This window comes from Canis aureus, chromosome 13, assembly GCF_053574225.1.
Source record: "Canis aureus isolate CA01 chromosome 13, VMU_Caureus_v.1.0, whole genome shotgun sequence".
Lineage (NCBI taxonomy): Eukaryota > Metazoa > Chordata > Mammalia > Carnivora > Canidae > Canis > Canis aureus.
Genome location: NC_135623.1, coordinates 26,041,466 through 26,062,871, shown reverse-complemented (window position 1 = coordinate 26,062,871; position 21,406 = coordinate 26,041,466). Strand labels below are relative to the sequence as shown.

The window sequence follows — 21,406 nt, the reverse complement described above, 5'->3', positions numbered from 1 at the left end:
TGCTAATCATACTGTTAAAAACATTTTTCCCCTAATTTATGTTTCTTAAAATAATTTTCTTTTTTTAGTGTGTATATATATATATATATATACACACACACACACATATATACACACACACATATATATATAGGAAATGCTTTGAAAAGTATTTTACAGTATAAAATCAAATCAAAGGAAATTTAAAGGGAAAATCATGATTCTGAATGACATAACACATTAATAATTTTTTATGCATTCATAATTATTTCAGGTATTACATTTTTGTATATCACGTAGACCCAAGAAAGCAAAGGTAGATTCTTTAGTCTCTACATGTTCTACTCTGAGCCAAGGCATCTAATTGGATATGGGCTTTGGTGTAAACAGAGCAGATGAAACCTTGTGTTAGCTGACTGTCCCTACTTTACGTCCTTCCTCAACAAGAGACGAGTTAATTTAATACTGTAGTTTGGTTGTTCTCACCATAGCTATATTGCTGCTAATCTGTTTAAAAGTCAGTATTATTGCCCTTTAATATTTCTTCTTTCATTGTGCATCTCATTCTGTTTCTGTATTTCTGTACATTTCTGTCATTCTGGGAACTAAATTAGCAATCTTGACTGTCTCTTCCCAGAATTAAAACATTGAAATGACACTTAACTGTTTTATGTATAAAATGTAGAAAGGAGTTACTTTGCTGAACATGTAAAATCTTACTTAATAAGGATTTAAGTTAGTTTGAATACTAATCCTACATTCTTTTATTAAACACATTTAAATGCATACATGTAATGACACTTTAAAGTTATAAATGCTCAAGAATCCTGATCTTGGTCACTTCAGGTGTCTTGAAATGGAACTCTGGTATTCTTACATTAAGTAGCATGCCATGAGATCATTTTTGTTGTAGCTGATTAGTACTTTTGAGGAGATATTTTATATCTTGTTTTTCAAAGTGATCACTTACAGATTTTAGATTCTGGAAAGTGGAGCTTTCATAATTTTAGGAGTACAATGACAGCTGCACAGCAAGTCCATATGTTGCTTTGCTATAATTATATTTTAATAATTATTTTTTCTTTAGAGAAGGAACTATGGCTAACCTCCAAGAGACTGAAGGTGATGAGTGTAATCATTCATATTTTTTCAACAGAAAGACAGAACTTTTTCTTTTTTCTTATTTTAAATAGTCAAATTTATTTTTCTTGTGAAATTGAGTTTATTTGTGTTGTGTCATAGCATCAACTGATGAAGTTACTATTCTGGATCCTACTGTAAAATTGAAATGAATATTTATGTCGGATGGGAAGGTTACCCTGCTTTTTTTTTTTTTTTCTATTCCCGTATATGGACTTGCTGCCACAGGCATGCTAATTTTTCCATCTCCTGCATGCAACTTGCTCCTTGCCGCCTCCGTTCTTCTACAGATTACCATTCCCTCCACCAGCAATGCCCTCCTTCCTTTTCTCCTTTTAAAATTAGCATCTAAAATTATTTCCTCTAAAAGTTCTTTGATGGTTTACTCCATGTACCTTACTTATTTTCTTGATTTTACCGTAACACTTAACATGGATAGATACAGAGTCAACCAATCTGAGTTGTTTCTGTGATGTGTACCAGGTATAGTGTTAACTATCCCATTTAATTTTTGCATCTATCCTAGGAGTTATGTGCATTCACAGATTAAATAATTTCCGTTACATTCCTAGTTTTAGCTGTGCTAGAATTTGAACTTTTCCTATCAATTAAAAAAATTTCTTTTTTACATCATTCTGCTAATCTATTTCTGTAGTCTTTCCTTTCTTGTCCTCTATCACTTAACCTACCAACAGCATGTTAAGAAAAAAACAAACCAAACACTATTTTGATACAATTTGCATGGAATAAAATGCACCCATTTTATGTATATAATTTGATGCATTTAAAAGAATTTTTTTAAATTTTATTTATTTATTCATGAGAGACATAGAGACTGAGAGAGAGGCAGAGACACAGGCAGAGGGAGAAGCAGGCTCCATGCAGGAAGCCCGACATGGGACTCGATCCCAGGTCTCCAGGATCACGCCCTGGGCTGAAGGCGGCGCTAAACCGCTGAGCCACCCAAGCTGCCCAATAATTTGATGCATTTTGACCCATGTAACTATTACTATGATCAAGATATAGAACATTTTTATCAGTGCCCAAAACCCCTTGTGCTCTCTTCCCACTTAATATTTTCCCTTCTCCACTCTCCCACTGTCTTAGCTCTTCTTCAGGCAACAGCTGATCTGAGCTCTATCTGCTACACATTGTTTTTTGTCTGTTCTAGAATTTCATATAAATGAAATCATAGAATATGTACTCTGTGTGGCTTTTGCACAGCCTGTTTTTTGAGACTGTTCCTTTTTATTGCTGGATAGTATTGCATTTTATGTATGTATTAAATGTAGTACAATTTGTTTATTCTATTCATTCACCTGTTGGTAGATATCTGACTTGGCTATTACAAATAACATTGCCATGAAAAATGCATATGCAAGTCTTCATGTGGACATATTTCCATTTCCCTGGAAGTGGGAAATACCTAGGAATGGTTCTAATGTTATCCATTTCCAGCAACATTATGTGAGAGTTCCAGTTGCTTGTCTTCCTTGTCAACAGTTTAAAAAATTTTAGCGTTTTCTAGTGGTTGTGTAGTAATATCTCACTGTGGTTTTTCATTTGCATTTTACTGATGACCAGTGGTATATTAAGCATCTTTTCATGGATTCATTGGTCATTTGTATTATAATTTTTTTTTGTAAATTGTTTAAATCTTTTGTCTGTTTAAAAACTTTTGCTTTTTCTTATTATTGACTTTTAAGAGTTCTTCATATATTCTGGATCCTAGTTCTTTTTTTTTTTTTTTTTAAGTTTTTATTTATTTACTTATGATAGTCACAGAGAGAGAGAGAGGCAGAGACACAGGCAGAGGGAGAAGCAGGCTCCATGCACCGGGAGCCCGACGTGGGATTTGATCCTGGGTCTCCAGGATCGCACCCTGGGCCAAAGGCAGGCGCTAAACCGCTGCGCCACCCAGGGATCCCTGGATCCTAGTTCTTTGTCAAATGTATGTATTATGTGTGTTTTCTTCTAGTCTGTGGCTTACCTTTTTAATTTGAAGAGAACCTTTTAATTTTTATTGATTCTAGCATGCCAGATTTTTCTTTTATGGCTTGTGTTTTTTAGTCTCCTAAGAAATTTTGCCTACTCCAAATTTGTGAAGATTTTCTCTCCTGTTTTATTCTGTAAATTTTATATTGAAATATTTATGTTGGCTTTTCTATTCTGTGATTCATTTTGTTAATTTTTGTGTTTAGTATAAGAGTCAGGGTTTTTTTTTCTTTTAATGAAGTTTTTATTTAAAATATTTTGCTTTTTACTGTGTTTTCTTGGCACTTCTGTTGCAAATTAATTGACCATGGATGTGAGGTCCATTTCACGACTTTCTGTTTTGTTCCACTGGTATATTATGGTATGTCAATATCATGCCCCTTTGTTTTATTTTTATAGTAAGTTTTGGAGGTAGTATAAATTTCCTAACCCAAAATCATTTTGAAAATATAAAAAAAGTCTCTTGCCCTCACTGCTTGTGTTTGTGTACATGGTGATTTTTGTTTTCATTTACTTGTTTTGTTTATGTTTTGTTGGTATGTTATGCTAGTTAATGTTTTCAAAATGTTACCACCAACAGGGCTTTGTGCTTATTTTCCAGGGAAGATATTGTTTGTTTTAAGGAGGATCCTAAGTGCTTTCAGCTGGCCAGAAATGATTCCTCAGAATCATTGGTAGTGAGCAACACTGAGTGTTAGTGGTCCATCTATGTGATTTTGAGGAAGGTCAGTAAATATAAAGTCTACAGTAGCAAAAGTGTGTGTCAGAAGCCAAGTGTTTATTTGTTTTAGATTTTATTTATTTATTCATGAGAGAGAGAGGGGGGCAGAGACGCAGGTAGAGGGAGAAGCAGGCTCCCCGCAGGGAGCCCGATGAGGTTGCAGGGGGACTGATCCCCAGATCTGGGATCATGCCCTGAGCTGAAGGCAGCCACTCAATCCCTGAGTCACTCAGTCCGAAGCCAAGTGTTTAAATACCAAATATGAAATTGGTTGGGAAAGGAAATTGTAACCCTTTCCAGTTACTTTAAAATCATGAGTTTTTCCCCCCTTCTCCTGTCTCTCTCTAACAAAATAGCTTTGCCTAAAGCAGTCTTTTGCATGAATATTTGAGAAACACTAATGGCAGTTGCCAAAACTAAAGGATGTCTAAGTGGGAACATGTTGAATTGAAGAAAAATGTTAGATACAGATTGCATTTAATTTAGCTTAACTACATGTAAATGGAAGTAAAAAAATGAATACTATTTGTGGTTTCAAAATAGTGCCCAGATGCTTTCATTTTTTTTTAAACTGCTTTACTTTAGAATAAAAATAATAGGAGAAAAAATAAATGTAACATTCAATTATGTATCGATTTTTGTCATTATTTTGTTTCATTTGTCTCTCTCCCTCACTTTTTTTTTTTTTTTTTTTTTTTGGTCCTTGGGGATTTTATCTTGCTTATTATGTATCCTTTTTTCTTTACTTCTCACATATTGAGAGGTGTTGATGAGTCTTGATTTTGCATTTTAATTAACTTGTTCTTGTGAATTATATAGGTCCTAGGCTATGGTAGAAATATGTGTGTATTTTTTCTTCCTATGGAAATCACTTTTATCCTTTGAAAGATATGTCTAAGCTTTGCTCTTGACACAGCTTAGAATTTTAGAAACCAGATAGATAATGAGATAGAAGTGGAGTTACAGCTTCCCCCTTTCATTGTTGAGTTGGGTTGATTATGGTTGAGGGCCTTAGGAAGATTGGTCATACACTTTGTTTCCACTCCGGTTATTTACTTCTGAAAGACTGAAAGACTGCGTAGATTATAAGATCAGTCAGACAAATGGAACTGTCTGTCAGCTGCTCAAATAGATATTTTTAGATATGTTTCTCCTCTTAATACTAATCATACAGTTGACCACAAATCCTTCATTTGATAGGGGATGAGAAAATAAGAAGCAAGAGCTCCAGAGGAAGCATTTTGCGTTGTAAGACTGAACTGAAATTGAGGTAGAGATCACATTTTTGATTAAACATGGTTTTTTCTCCTTATCATTCTGATCAAAACCTGATCTTGATGATGTTTATATGACAGACCTTATTAATGGAATTAAAACACATAAGCAGAAACACATAGGTGGATATTATACTACTGTTACTTTTTTTTTTTTTTTTTTGATAGCGTGTATGGTGTTTTATGTTTCAGGTGTGACATTCTTATCACTTGTTGATTCATTTGAAGTTGACTTTGTTATTCAAGGGTTGCTTATTTTAGTTGTACATGGCTGAAGTACGTCCATTTAGGGTCCTTTGGTTCAAGCAGTAGGAGGCTTTGGCTAACTTAAATAATATACCAGAGTGATAAGCTCATCTTCTTGAAATAAAAGTTGAAAAACCGAGTTTTAGAAAGAACAGACACTTTTAAGCGGCTCCAGGGATCTAGAGAGCAGGAAGCAATGGATAGTCTTTGTGGAGCCTCCCTTAAGCTAGATAGTTATCTAATTGTTTTTCCATTCATGTGATCACCCTGCTCATGATTCACATATCTCAAAGAGTCAGATCGGGACTGATTGACTTGGTTTGGGTTATTGCTTATTCTTTGCTAGGAGATAGCATGGTACCAAGCAAGATTGTATATGTTGGTGGAGGGTTGCTTTTTTCAAGGGAAGATCAGGGTACATGTTATTACAGGAAGGGGAAGTAAATGTGTACAAGTTAAAAAAATCCATCAGACTGCTATAGTTTCTAGGGTGACATAATATTTAATCTTATAATGCAGTATTAACATTTCTTGGCTGAACCCAAACCTTTCAGCCTTTATAGATTTGCCATGATCAATTATTAGATGCCCATGAAGACTGCTTTGTTTTATACTTGTTTTTCCTCTACCTTTTGTTTATACCCTTAAGTGACTGAATGATTTAAACCATGTAGCTTAATTACTTGTGAAGAAGGTTTTTCTTTGATTCCATTATTCATTTAGTGAATTATTTTTTCAGTGCTTGCAATATGCCAGGTACTGTGCAAGAAGCTGAGGTTTCAAAAATAAGCAAACAATGCCTTTTCCCTCCAGCCTTAAGAAATAAATGACATACTACATTGTGTAAGTTTAAGGTATACAATGTGATGATTTGATACATGTATATGCTGCAGAATGTTTACTACAATTATGTGTTAAAGGCATCCTTAATCTCACATAATTGCCATTTTGTTGTGTTGTTGTGATAAGAACATTGAAGCTCTGCTGTCATAGCAGCTTTCACATACACAATATGGGAAAGCCGTCAAGTTCCATCCATGTTGCAAATATCAGGATTTCTTTTTTTTAATGGCTGAATAATTTTATTTTATAAATATATTTTTTTCTACACACACATACCACACACACTACAGATACCACATTTTCTAGTCATCTGTTGATGTACATTTAGATTGTTTCCATGTCTTGGCTATTGTGAATAATGCTGTGTGAACATGGGAGCAATGCTACAGTGAACATGGGATATCTCTTCCAAGATAATGATTTTGTTTCCTTCAGGTAAATACCCAGTAATGGAATTGCTGGATCATCTGGTAGTCCTATTTTTTAACTTTCTGAGGAATCTCCATACTGTTTTTAATAGTGGCCGTAATAGTTTATATTCCTGGCAGCAGTGTACAAGGGTTCCCATTTCTTTTTTTTTTTTTTTTTTTATTTTTTTATTTATTTATGATAGGCATGCAGTGAGAGAGAGAGAGAGGCAGAGACACAGGCAGAGGGAGAAGCAGGCTCCATGCACCGGGAGCCCGATGTGGGACTCGATCCCGGGTCTCCAGGATCGCGCCCTGGGCCAAAGGCAGGCGCTAAACCGCTGCGCCACCCAGGGATCCCAAGGGTTCCCATTTCTGCATATCTTCACCAACATTTGATATCTCTCTCTCTCTCTTTTTTAAATAATAGCCATTCTAACAGGTGTGAGATGATGTATCATTGTGGTTTCCATTTCCTCTGTGATTAGTGATGTTGAACACCTTTTAATGTAGTTGTTGGTCATTTGTATGTCTTTTAAGAAAAACGTCTATTCAAGTGCTCCACCCATCTTTAAATCACTTTTTTTTTTTTTGCTATCAAGTTGTATGAGTTCCTTATATATTTTGGCTGTTAATCCTTTATCAGACAGCTGATTCGCAATACTTTCTCTCATTTTGTAGATTGTCTTTCATATTGTTTCTTTTGTTATGCAGAAGCTTTTTAGTTTCATTTAGTCCAACTTGTTTATTTTTGCTTTTGTTGCTTGTGTTTTTGATACATATCCAAAAATAATACCAAGACTAATGTTGGGGAGCTTTTCCCTTTTGTTTTCTTCTAGGAGTTATTTGGTTTCAGGTGTTAAATGTTTAAGTCCTTAATCCATTGAGTTGAGTGTCTGGTGTACGATAGGGATCCAGTTTCATTCTTTTTTTTCTTTTTAAATATGTATTTATTTATTCATGATAGACAGAGAGAGAGAGGCAGAGACACAGGCAGAGGCAGAAGCAGGCTCCATGCCGGGAGCCGGACGCGGGACTCGATCCCGGGACTCCAGGATCGCGCCCCAGGCCAAAGGGAGGCGCCAAACCGCCGAGCCACCCAGGGATCCCCTCATTCTTTTGACTCCAGTTTTCCCTTCATCATTTACTGAAAGAACTATTCTTTCCCCACTGAGTATTTTTGGCTCTCTTGTCCAATGTTAGTTGACCATATACGTGTGAATTTATTGCTGAGTTCTCTGTTCTGTTCCATTGGTCTGTACCCATTTTTATGCCAGGACCATATTGTTTTGATTACTGTTGCTTTGTAATATAATTTGAAAAGAGGAATTTGGTACCTCCAAACTTTGATCTTCCCTCTGAAGATTGTTTTGACTATTTGGGGTCTTTTGTATTTCCATATAAATTTTGGGATTGTTTTTCTATTTTTGTGAAATGTGCCTTTGAAATAATGGTAGGGATTGCATTGAATCAATGATGATTTTGGATAGTATGGACATATACAACATTGTCTTCTGATCCTTGAACATGAAATGTCTACCTTTTTTGTGTCTTGTTTGATTTCTTTCTTTGGCGTCTTATAGTGTTCAGTATTTAGAGCTTTCACTTCCTTGGTTTATTCCTAAATGGGGTGCGTGGCTGGCTCAGTCAGTAGAGCATATATGACTCTTAACTTTGGGGTCATGAATTCATGCACCACTTTTGACATAGAGCTCACTTGAAAAAAATAAAGCCAATTCTTTAAAAAAAAATTATTCTTAAGCATTTGTTCTTTTTGATGCTATTGTAAATGGGATTGCTTTCTTCGTTTCTTTTTCAGATAGTTTATTGAACTATAGAAATCTAGCTGATTTTTGTAGATTGACTTTTCTATCCTGCAATTTTACTGACTTTGTTTATTAAACACTATAGAGTGTTTAGGATTTTCTGTATACAAGATTATGTTATCAGCCGACAAAGACACTTTTTATTTTCCAATTTGGATGCCTTTTATTTCTTTTTCTTGCTCTAGCTGGGACTTCCAATACTATGTCGAATAGAAGTCGTGAGAATGAATACCCTTGTCTTTTTTCTGATCTTGTAAGGAAAGCTTTCAGTCTTTCACTACCGAATATGTTAGCTCTTGGTTTTTCGTATGTGACCTTTATGTTGCGATGTGTACCTTTTATACCCAATTTGTTGAGCTTTTATTTTTTTTCAAGTAATTATGAAAGGATATTCAATTTTGCTAAATGCTTTTTCTGTTGCTATTGAGATGATGATTTTTGTCCTTCATTTTAGTAATGCAATATTTCACATTTATTGTTTTGCATATCCTTGAATACTAGGGAAAAGTCCTATTTGATGATTGTGTATTATCTGCTTAATGTACTATTGAATTCTGTTTACTTTGTTGAGGATTAGTTTGTTGAGGATTTTTGTGTTTATAGTAATCAGGATATTAGCGTGTTTTCTTGTAGTATCTTTATCTTTGGTATCAGGATAATTCTAACCACATTAAATGAGTTTGGAAGTGTTCCCTTCTCTTTAGTTTTTTGGAAGAGTTTGAGAAGAATTGGTGTTAATTCTTTAAAAATTGGGTAGAATTTACCCATATAGGCATCTGGTCCTAAGCTTTCCTTTATTGGGGGTGTTTGATTATTGATTCATTCTCCTTGTTATTTGGTCTGCTCAGATTTTTTTATTTCTTTATGATTTGGACTTGGTAGATTGTATGCTTCTAGGAATTGGTCCATTTCTTAAAGGTTGTTCGATTTGTTGATGTATAATTGTTCCTCATAGTCTCTTATGATTTCATCTCTGATTTTTAGCTTCTTCCTTCTGCTAACTTTGGGCTTAGTTCTTGTTTTTTTTCATTCTTTGAAGGTAAAGTTAGGTTATTTGAGATCTTTCCTTTTTCTTAATTTAAGCATTTATCACTATAAACTTCTTTTTTGCTGCATCCCATACATTTTGATATGTTGTATTTACATTTTCATTTATTTCAAGATATTTCTTTGTTTCTCTATTCCTCTTTGACTCTTTGGTTGTTCAGCAATGTGTTGTTTATTCCACATATTTGTGAATTTTCCACTTTTCTTCTTCTTATTATTATTTTTTAAAATTTTTATTTATTTATGATAGTCACAGAGAGAGAGAGAGAGAGGCAGAGACACAGGCAGAGGGAGAAGCAGGCTCCATGCACCGGGAGCCCGACGTGGGATTCGATCCCGGGTCTCCAGGATCGCGCCCTGGGCCAAAGGCAGGCGCCAAACCGCTGCGCCACCCAGGGATCCCACTTTTCTTATTATTGATTTCAGTTTCATACTTTTGTGATTAGAAGAGATAGTACCATGATTTCAGTTCTTTAAAATTTGCTAAGACTTGTTTTGTAACCGAACATATAATTTATTCTGGAGAATATACCATGTGCACTTGAGGAAAATGTGAATCCTATTGCTGTTGGGTGGAATGTTCTGTATATGTCTGTTAGGTCCATTTCTTCTGTAGTGTTTCCTTATTGATTTTTTTTTTCTTGGTGATTTATCCATAGTGGGGTTTTGAGGTCCCTTCCTATTGTTGTATTGATAGTGGGGTTTTGAGGTCCCTTCCTATTGTTGTATTGCTCCTTGTTATCTCTTCAGATCTGTTGGTATTTGCTTAATACATTTAGTTTCTTCAGTGGTGGGTGCATATATATTTATAATTGTTATATCCTCATGATGACCCCTTTTTATTATATAATGACCTTTTTTGTCTCTTGTTACCATTTTTTACTTCAAGTCTATTCTGTCTGGTATGACTATAGCTACCCCTGCTCTCTTTTTGTTTCCATTTGCGTGAAATGTTTTTCCATCCCTTCTCCTTGAGCTTATGTGTTTCCTTGAAGCTGAAATGAGTCTCTTGTAGCAGCATTTAGTTGGGTCATTTTTTTTTTTTTAAATCTATTCAGCCATTCTATGCTTTTTCATTGGAGTGTTTGATCTATTTATATTTAAAGTAATTAATGATAGGTAACGACTTACTATTGTTGTCTTACTGTTTTCTGTCTGTTTTATGGTTTTTTTGCTCCTTTCTTCATCTCTTGTTTTCTTTCTTTTTGAATTGATGATTTTCTGTGGTACACTTTGATTACCTTCTCTTTATTTTGTGTATACTTTAAGTTTTTGATTTTGGTTACCCTGTTTTTGGTTATTTTGAAATGTCTTATGGATATAACAGTCTATTTTAAGCTGATCACAACTTAACTTTGGTCTCATAAAAGCCAAACAAACAAACTGCTCTTTCATTCCTCTCCTTCACACTTTGTGTCTTTGATGTCACAATTTACATCTTTTTATATTGTATATCAACTTACAAATTATTATAGCTTTGTTTTTGTCTTTCAACCTTTATACTAGAGTTAACACACCACTATATTCCAGTATTAGAGTATTCTGGATTAGACTGTTTACTTGCCTTTACCAATGTGCTATTTGTTTTCGTAAGTTTTCATGTTACTAGTTAGTGTCCTTTAGCTTCAGCTTTAAGAACTCCTTTGAGCATTTCTTGTAAGGCAAGTCTAGTGCTGAAGAACTTCCTCAGCCTTTGTTTGGGAAGGTCTTCATCTTGCTTTCATTTCTGAAGGACAACCGTGCTGGGTAAAACATTCTTGGTTGGCAATTTCTTTCCTTTTAAATATATCACACTGTTCTCTTCTGACCTGCAAGATCTCTGCAGATAAATCCACTGATAAACATGGGGGTTCCCTTATATGTAAGAATTTGTCTTCTCTTGCTCTTTTAAAATTCTCTTTGATTTTAAGCCATTTTTATTAGAATGTGTTTTGGAAAATTGGATTGAAAATGTGGGTGATCTATTAGCTTCATGAACTCTGATGTCCAGATACATCTATCTCCCAAGTTTGAGAAGTTCTCAGCACTATTTCTGTAAATGAACTTTCTACTCTATTCTCTCCTATTTCTCTTTTGTGGACTCCGATAATGTATACCTTGCTTCTCTTAGTGTTGTCTTACAAGACCCATAGATTTCTGCATGCCTTTTTATTTATTTATTTTTCTGACTGGTTAATTTCAAAAGATTTGTTTTCAAGCTCACTGATTATTTCTTTTCCTTGTTGAATTTTTCAGATTACTTATCGTATTCTTCAGTTCCAAAATTTGTTTGTTGTTTTGTTTTCTGTCTCTTTGCTGAACTTTTCATCTTCTTGTATTATTTTTCTGGTATTGTTAAATTGTTTTCCTGTGTTCTTTTGTAGCTGTTTGAGCATCTTCAGAATGATTACTTTGAATACTTTTTTTGGCAATTTCTGGATCTCCATTTCTTTAGGGTTAGTTATTTTGGAGGTTTACTATATTCCTTTGAGCTATGTTTTCATGATATTTTGTGAGCCTTGTAGCTTTGTGTCTGTGCATTTGAAGAATCAGTCACCCCTTTTGACTATTGACTGATTTCAGTAAGGGAAGACATTCATCTACAGGTGGGGCATGCTAGAGTATGTTGTATCCCTGAGTCTAGTGGTACAGGGTACCAATGGAGGGGTATGTGGCAGCACTGGGTCCTCAGTGGCTATTGTGGCTCATTGGTTAAAGCCATTGAGGTCCACAGCTTCAACAAATGTGTATTTTTTTGTCTAGCATTGTGGAGGATCTGCAGCATCTTTGAGGACTGTTGAGGTCTTCAGCACCTCCAGGTTCAGGAGTTAGGGTCCAGGGCAAGCAGTGGTAGTGGCTGGAACTTGTGATGTTCACATACTCCACTGCAAAGACCAGTTACAGGTGCAGCTACTGGCACGTGTGGTTGCAAACACACATGTAATGGTGGGGCTGAGGGCATGTAGACAGCTGCAGGGCCTTGGCTGTAGGTGTGCATTGTTGTACTTGCTGTACCTTGCTATGAGTTGCATGGCAGTGGAGGACAGTGATGAGGTTGGGCCAGCATGTGCAAGTACACAGCTCAAGGGGCTAGCTGCAAGTGCTTCAGTAGTATAGGCCAGTGACAGAAGATAGGGCCTGATCTGGACCCACAAGAAGCTATGATAGCCTTGGCTGTTGGTGTGCTCTTCTTCTCCTCTTTGGTTGCAGTCTTTCCCAAAATGTGCATGTATATGCATGTGACGATGGAAGCTGGTACCAGACGTCAGGTCAGTGGCATGCAAGTACACAACTGGATGGGCTCAGCTGAGCATATGCATATCAGTGGAGGTCAGCTATGAGATTCTAGGCTGGTATTTTGAACTCAGCAGCCACAGATGCCTGGACTGGCTGCTGGGGTAATTCCCAGACTCAAGGGGGCAGGTGAGAGGAAGGAATATATGTGGGAGACTCAGGCAGCTGGTGTCTGTGAACTCAAATACCTGTTGGGCAAAAAGCTAGTGAAATATGGAGATGTCTGTGCTGGCTTTGGTCTGGTTTGGTCTTTTCTTGTCTTTTATTTTTTTTAAATAGGCTCCACACCCAGTTTAAAGCCCAGTGCGGGGCTTGACCTCATGACCCTGAGATCAGACTTGAGCTGACATAAAAAATTGGACGCCTAACTGACGAGCCATCCAGGTGCCTTGGCTGTTGTTTTTATCAATGGATAAAGTTTCCAGTGCCCTCTGCAGAGCAGGTTACTGGGAACTGTCATTGTTCCCACTATATGGCTGCTAATGGTAGCCCTTGTTTTTCTTCCATGTTCCTAGCCATGCCTATATGTTTCAGCTTCGCCAGTCTCTACTTGGGGTGAAATGAAAGTAGGTCCCTTGTGCAGTGCCTAGAAAGACTGGGAAAGCTGATAGTTGACTTTGCTCTCCCTTTTCTGGCAAGAGGAACTCTTTCTATCTAGGGAATTCCCTCTTGGTACTGAGCAATGCTGGCCTAGGGGAATGGATGATGCCGGCAAAATGAAACTGTTTTCCTTCCTTTTTTTCCTCCATTTTTCCCCTGCGTAGCTGAAATTTTTTAAATGAATTCAAGATCTCTATCTTAAAGCTATTTTTTGTTCATGGATGGCTAGATAATACAAGGTGAAACGTTAACAGGGTATTGTATTGGATAGTAGTAAAGTAGACAGTGATGAACAAACTTTAGAAGACAATTCTCTATTGATGTTTTCTGTTTCTGCATATCTTGCAAGTAAAGCACTAACTGTGCTTTGTTCTGGACTATCTTTTCAAGGATGATTTTGTAGTGTATAGTCTTCATAGACAGAGACAGTGTTTTCCTTCCAAGGAAACGGCAGGCATATTTGCTCCCATCATAAAAAATATGGATTTCTGGAATGCCTGGGTGGCTCAGTGTTTGAGTGTCTGCCTTTGGTTCAGAGCGTGATCCTGGAGTCCTAGGATTGAGTCCCACATTGTGCTCCCTGCATGGAGCCTGCTTCTCCCTCTGCCTGTGTCTCTGCCTCTCTCTCTCTCTCTCTCTCTCTCTCTGTGTCTCATGAATAAATAAAATCTTTAAAAAATTTAGGATTTCCTAAGCGCAGAGTGCTCCTGTATTGTAACCCACTCTTTCTAATAGGCATCTATTGGACCTATGCACATGGCTTTCTTGGGACTTGGAATGGCTAAGATAACTAGATAACTAGAAAAGGTGGGAAAGGTAATTGTAAACATTTGAGAGAATTCTCTAAATTGATAGTTGTACATGTATTTTTAAGTTTTACTTCATTTATAGAACTAACACTAGAGATCTCATGATGTATCATAGCTGTGGCTTAAATAAGAATGGTCCTCAACTATAATATGCACATCTGTGCTCAATGAAAATGCCTTTCCATTCAAAGGCTGGAGGGGTGTGATTGTGTGTGGGTGTATTTCAGTAGTAATAAAATATTTAAGATGTATAAATATTGCTTTGAATACTCACTTGAACTGATTTTTTAAAAATGTAGGTTAAAAAGGCTTTCACGAAATTTGAAAAAAAACTTAGAAAACTGTAGTATTTAAAAAAATTTTTTAAAGATTTTTATTTATTCATTCATAGAGACACACACACACACAGAGGCAGAGACACAGGCAGAGGAAGAAGCAGGCTCCATGCAGGGAGCCCGACGCCGGACTTGATCCCAGGTCTCTGGGATCATGCCCTGGACTGATGGTGGCGCTAAACCATTGAGCCACCCAGGCTGCCCCTGTACTATGTTTTATTGGTTTGTTGCAGTTCTTGTAAGTTGCATAGCAGTGATTATGTCAGCAATATTTAGACAAGTGGTAAAACCACTGGCTGTCATGTTGTAGAATATTAAGAGTTGTCAGGAGTCTTAGTAATGGCCATTTTAACTTCACAATCTTCCTTATGAGGGAACTGAGTTCCAGAGATAGAAGTAAAGTAGTTTGTCTAAAGGTCCGCAGCTAGTTCTTAATAGAAATGTGGACTTGAAGTTTACTAATATTCTTTTTGTCTTACCATGCTACATTGGGCAGGGAAAGTGAATGCCCTGAGAATGGACAAAGAGATCAAAAGTCTGTGTCAAGGTCTTAGGATTTTTGGTATGGTGATGTGAGAGGACTTTAACTGGTACATTGATGAGCATTTTAACTTTTTAGAGTTATATATATTATGTGTATTAGAAAAAAATGGAACTTGTGACTCAAATCGGTAAATTTATGGATTTTTTAGATAAGGTTAATTAAATTTAAAACAAATATGGGTAAAAAAAAATTAACTGGATGCTGGTAGTACTGGCAAAAGTTATGAAGTTGGTATACCAATAACTATTGAGAAACCCTGATAGGGGCACCTAGAGGGTTCAATGGGCTAAGTTTCTGCCTTAGGCTCTGGTAAGGATCCCAGGGTCCTGGGATGGAGCCTTTCACCAGGCTCCCTGTTCAGTGGGGGTCTACTTATCTCTCCCTCTGCCTACAGCTCCCTCTGTGTTCTCTCTGTCTCTCTCAAATAAAGATACAAAATCTTTTAAAAAAAAGGAAGATTAAATGACATGTGTTAAAGATGTTAGCCTTGTTTAGTAGTTGCTCCTTCCTTTTCTCTGTGACTGAATTAGCAATTTATGCCCAAAGTAGAGAAAAATTATTATAAAAATTACTTTTTCTAGAAACTTTTAATGTAGACAGTGAGGCACTGATTTCCCAAACAATGACTAGAGTACTGATAACAAAAGGAACAAAAGAGGGAACAGAGTCTTCTTTAAACTTTGCATTTGACTTGTAATTATGTTTAAATTTGGATGCCCGCCTAGCTTTAGTGAAATGTGGAGAAAGGAGTCTTTAGGATTATGACACATTGTATTCTTTTACAAAAATTTTATTAGACTTTTTTGATCAGAGAAGTAACAAACTGTTTAAAAAATTTTTTTTAATGGCAGAAAAAGTGCCTTTTTTCTCAAGCCTGCTCCCTAGGGCCAACTGTCATTAAGTTTGTATTTAATTACCATTTTGACTTTAAGAAATAAACTTTAAAAAAAAGATATTTATCAGAGAGAGAGAGAGCACAAGCACAGAGAGCGGCAGAGAGAGAGGGAGAAGCTGACTCCCCCCTGAGCATGGAGCCCAATGTAGGGCTCCATCCCAGGACCCTGAGATTATGACCTTGAGCTGAAGGCAAATGCTTAACTAACTGAGCCACCCAGGTGCCCCAGAAATAAACTTTTTAATTCGTAGATTATCATTTTGATGAGGGAGCAGAAGGCAAGTTGAGGACAAAGCACAAGCTGACACCTCACAGCCTCCCCTCCATCCCACTCCTGGGTGGGATGTGTGTGACATTCCTCCAGGAAACATCCAACTATCTTAATGTTAATGCTCTGCTAGAGGGAAAAACAGCCTTAGCTTGATAATTGCTGAGCCTCCAGTATCCTGAGTGTCTTCTTTAGCAAATCACAGTCCTTTTGGACACCTCCCTTTTTCCTTACCTCCCCCAACTCCCAAGTATATAATCAGCCACTCCTCACAACCCTAGTGCAGCAGCTCTTCCTGCCCACAGATCCTATCCCTGTGCTTTAGTAAAACCACCCTTTTTGTACCTAAGACATCTCAAGAATTCTTCTGTGACCAGTTTGCTCTTGAACCCCAACGTTTCACATCAATTACATTTTGTAAAGACTGAATTAACATACAAAAGGCAAAGAAGATACAGTAAAAAAGTCGAATCATAACATGACTAATTTAATAGAGGTAGCAGGAAGCAGAAAAGAAAGAAAATTAAGGATAATGCCCTAAATTCCTTACCTTTGATAATAGGAAGCTGAGAGAGACATTGCTAATAGGTCAAGAAACAAGTTTTTGATATTTTCTTGAAGCCAAAGACTACAACTAAACATATATAACCAAAAAATCCTGGAGGGAGAGGGTGATTGATTAGAGGCTTAAGGTATAAGCACAGTAATTTCCCCCATTTTTCAGGAGTGAAAATCAAAAGATGTTTAAATTGATGTAGTTTTGGAATGCTAGGTCTGGAGCTGATGGCCAATTGAGTTCTTGAGACACTTTTGGTGCAAAAAGGTGATTTTATTAAAGCATGGAGATAGGTCCTTTGGCAGAAAGAGCTGCTGCACCGGGGTTGTGAGGAATGGCTGATTATAAACTTTCAAGTTGGGGGCAGCCCCGGTGGCGCAGCAGTTTAGCGCCGCCTGCAGCCCAGGGCGTGATCCTGGAGACCCTGGATCAAGTCCCACGTCAGGCTCTCTGTATGATGCCTGCTTCTCCCTCTGCCTGTGTCTCTGCCTCTCTCTCTCTCTGTCTCAATGAATAAATAAATAAAATATTAAAAAAATAAATAAACTTTCAAGTTGGAAGGAGGTTAGGGATAGTGTAAGTTTAAGAAATTTGGAAGCAAGGTTTTCGGTACCTTGAGAGGCTAGCTGTTTGTTAGGAAAAGGCCATTTACTACTGGTTAGTAAAACCTTCCTCATGAGACCCTTCAGATGATATCAGTGGGCCATGTTTAGAGGATTGTTAACTATATCTTGGGGTGGGGGTGGAGGGCAGCTCATAAAGATAAAGGAAGTTTTCAAAGGGATTTTTTTATAGGATTCTGAACATTAACCTGGGCTAATGTCAAGCTAAGGTTGCCTTTTGCCTCTGGTAAGATGTTAACATTGAAGCCCTTAAGCTTCTTGAGGAAGGTCATTCTGCCTGTCTCAAGGACTTGTCTGTAAGCTGTAATTTGTAAGGAAGTTTAGTATTTTTCTTTTGCTTTTGTTCTCCACATCAGTAATTAAATGGGGTAATTTTGCAAATTGAAAAGCAATAATTGAGACTCATTCATTCTATAAATATTGATCCTCTAATATTGAAGTACCCCAGGGATCTGAACTTGGTCCTTTTTTCTGTCTGCACAAATAACTCAGGAACTCTCATCCAGTCTCATAGTTTTAAATTTTTAAATATGAGAGAGTGGAGGTGCGGGACAGAGTAAAAGTAATAAGCTTTACTGTGGGATCAAACTTAAGTTATCAACTTAAAATAGACTGCTATAGTTAGCAGTTGTTATATGTAAGCTTCATGACAACCACATAATAAAAACCTATAGTAAATGCACAAAAGATGAAGAGAAAGGAATATAATCATACCATTGGAGAACGTCACCAAACCACAAAGGAAGAGAGTAAGAGAAGAAGAGAGGAATGGAGAGGAATTATGAAAATAGCCAGAAAGCAATGAACAAAATGGCAATAAGCACATACTTATTGATAATTATTTTTAAAAATTACTATTTTAAATCTGATTGGACTGAATAGATAAAACATCAATAACAACAACAACGAAAAACAAGACCCATCTGCCAAAAGAGCCTCACTTGAGATGTTAGGACACACAAAGTTTGAAAGGGGAGGGATGGAAAGATATTTCATACAAATGGAAACTAAGAGAAAGCTGGAGTAGCTATACTTATGTCAAACAAAATAGACTTTAAAACAAAAACTGTAATAAGATAAAGATGGGCATCATATAATGATAATGAGATCAATCCAACAGGAGGATGTAACATTTGTAAATATTTATATACCAACATCAGAACATTTACGTATATAAAGCAAGTATTAACAAGACCTGAAGAAGACAGCAATACAATAATAATAAGGGACATTAATACCCCGATATAATGGATAGATGGTCCAGACAGAAAAGCAACAGGAAAACACCACCCTTAAATAACGTGTCAGACCAGATGGAATTAATAGACATAATCAGAACATTCCATCCCAAACCAACAGAATGCACAGTCTTCTCAAGGACACATGGAACATTCTCCAGAGTAGATCATATATGTTAAGCTACAAAACAAGTCTTAATTTAAGAGTATTGAAATCATATCAAGCATTACTTTTACTATAGTGGTTAGAAACTAGAATTACACGAGGAAAACTGGAAAATTTACAAATTTGTGGAGATTAGATAACATGCAACCGTATGAGTCAAGAAATCAAAAGAGAAAAAAAATACCTCAAGACAAAAATGGAAATCTATCAATTTGTGGGATACTTCAAAAGCCATCCTAAGAGAGAAGTTCATAGTGATAAATGCCTATCTCAAGAAACAAGAAAAGTCTCAAACAACCTAACTTTACACCTTGAGGTAATATAAAAAGAACAAACTAACCCCAAAGTTAGTAGAAGGAAGGAAATAGCAAAGATTAGAGCAGAAATAATGAAATGGAGACTAAAAAGACAGTAGAAAAGATCAATGAAACTAAGAGCTGGTTCTTTGGAAAGATAAACAAAATTGGCAAACCTTTACCTAAACTTACTAAAGAGAAAAAGGACTCAAAATCAGAAATGAAAAAGGAGATACTACAACTGATACCACAGAAATACAAAGGATCATAAGAGACTACCATGAACAATTATAATCATATGCCAACAAATTGGACAATCTAGAAGAAATGGACAAATTCCTAGAAATATATAAGCTATCCAGACTAAATCATGATGAATAGAAAATCCAAACATCAATTACTAGTAAAGAGATCGAATCAGCAGTAAAAACTTCCTACAAGCAAGAGTCCAAGATTATATGGCTTCACTTGTATATTCTACCAAACATTTAAAGAAGAATTAATATCAGTCCTTCTCAAACTCTTCCAAAACATAACAGAGGAGAAAACTCTTCTTAATTCCTTTTGCAAGGCCAGCATTACCCTGATACCAAACTAGGCAAGGATTCCACAAGAAAAGAAAATTACAGGCCAGTATCCCTGAGGAACATAGATGTAAAAATCTTGAAAAAAATATTAGCAAAACTGAATTAAACAATGCATCAAAAGGATCATACACTATGATCAAGTGGGTTTATTTCAGCACTGCAAGGATGGTTCAGCATCCACAAATTAGTCATTGTGGTATGCCATATTAATAAACTACAGTATAGCTCCTCCGACAGTGCGGGGCATACTCCCGGGAGGAGCTCAGTCCCCCCGGGCCTACCCTGGGCGCCCGCGCTAGGGGCTTGAAATACCGGGGACGAGGACAGTGGTGGAGGTGACGGCGCAGAGAGGGGAGTGCTGTCAGTTGCGGTGAAAGCGTGACGACTGCTCTCCTTTTCCGAAATGGTTAAAGCCCAAGTTCACATGGTAACAGCTCAGAAATTCATGAGGATGTGTTAACATAAGTGACACCTTAACGAGTACTAAAAAATAACGAGTGAGGGATGACTTGAACGTCTGCCTTCCGCTCAGGTACTGATCCGGAGTCCTGGAGTTCCTCGCGGGGAGCCTTTCTTCCTCTGCCAGTGTCTCTGGCTCTGTCTCCGTGCCTCTCATAATAAAGCCTTTCAAAATAAAAAATAAATAAACTACAGTATAAAAAAATTTCCATAGATGCAGAAAAGGCATGTGACAAAGTTCAACATCCTTTCATCTCAACAATGTAGATATAGAGGGAATGTGCCTCAGTATAACAAAAGCCATATATGAGAAGTCCACAGCTAACATCATATTCAGTGGTGAAAAGCTGAAAACTTTCCCCCTACGGTCAGGAACAATGCTTGCTCTTGACCTTTTATTCAATGTAGCATAGGAAATGAACCCTTAAAATGGAATGGATAGGATGAAAAAAATTGGTAAAATACTTTTGGAGTTGAAGCTTCCTATGGGTGTTTTATTTTTAGTATTGTCAATTTCTAGGATAATGTCTGTCAATTTTCAAATATGAATTTTAGTGTGCATCTTATAGACATAAATAATTTTTGTATCTGTTTTGGATTATTATTCATATAGGCAATTGAGGTGACAATTCATTGCAATAAATGTTTACTAAATATGTACAGTGAACTAGCACTGGGTAGATAAATGAGTAGAATGCAGTCTTTGTCCCTGAAGAGTAGATCATGAGAACAAATAATTACAATGCATTGTAATACATATAGTGAAGAAGTACACCTAAGGTTTATAAATTGAAAGTCCACTTAGCTTAGGCTAATTGTGTATTGGTTATATCAAAGAAACCAAATAATAGCCCTCCAAAGCCCAATTAAAAAGTATTAATATCAGCATTTATACTTCAGTGCAGCCTTTTATACTTGCTAAAACAAGAAAATGTTTTTGGAACTTCAAGAAATGATCATAATTCTGCTGTCTTACTGATTTTGGTTTTGTTGGCGCTTTTAAGGAAGGATTATTAAAGAGGTTATTAGAGACTTTTGAATATATAAAGTTATTATATGAATTCAGCTTGGAGATTTTGTTAGTTGAAATTCAGAAGAAAAAAATTTGTAATAAAGACATGCTTCTAAGACTTTTTGAAATAAAAAGAGCTATAAAAGTGATACATACTCATTGTAAAAATGGGGAAACAGAAAAACAGTATTTTATATATAGTGTTCTGTAATTTGCCTTTTTCACCTAATGTGACCTTCTTTCTAGTTTATATATAAAGAAAATACA

At 36.4% G+C, this 21,406-nt stretch overlaps 1 protein-coding gene across 3 annotated transcripts in view; it reads left to right on the top strand.

Moving 5' to 3' along the window:
• The window catches only part of OSBPL8 (oxysterol binding protein like 8), a 147,777-nt gene that overhangs the window by 19,357 nt on the left and 107,014 nt on the right, over positions 1-21,406 (top strand). The gene's annotated exons all lie outside the window — the stretch shown is intronic.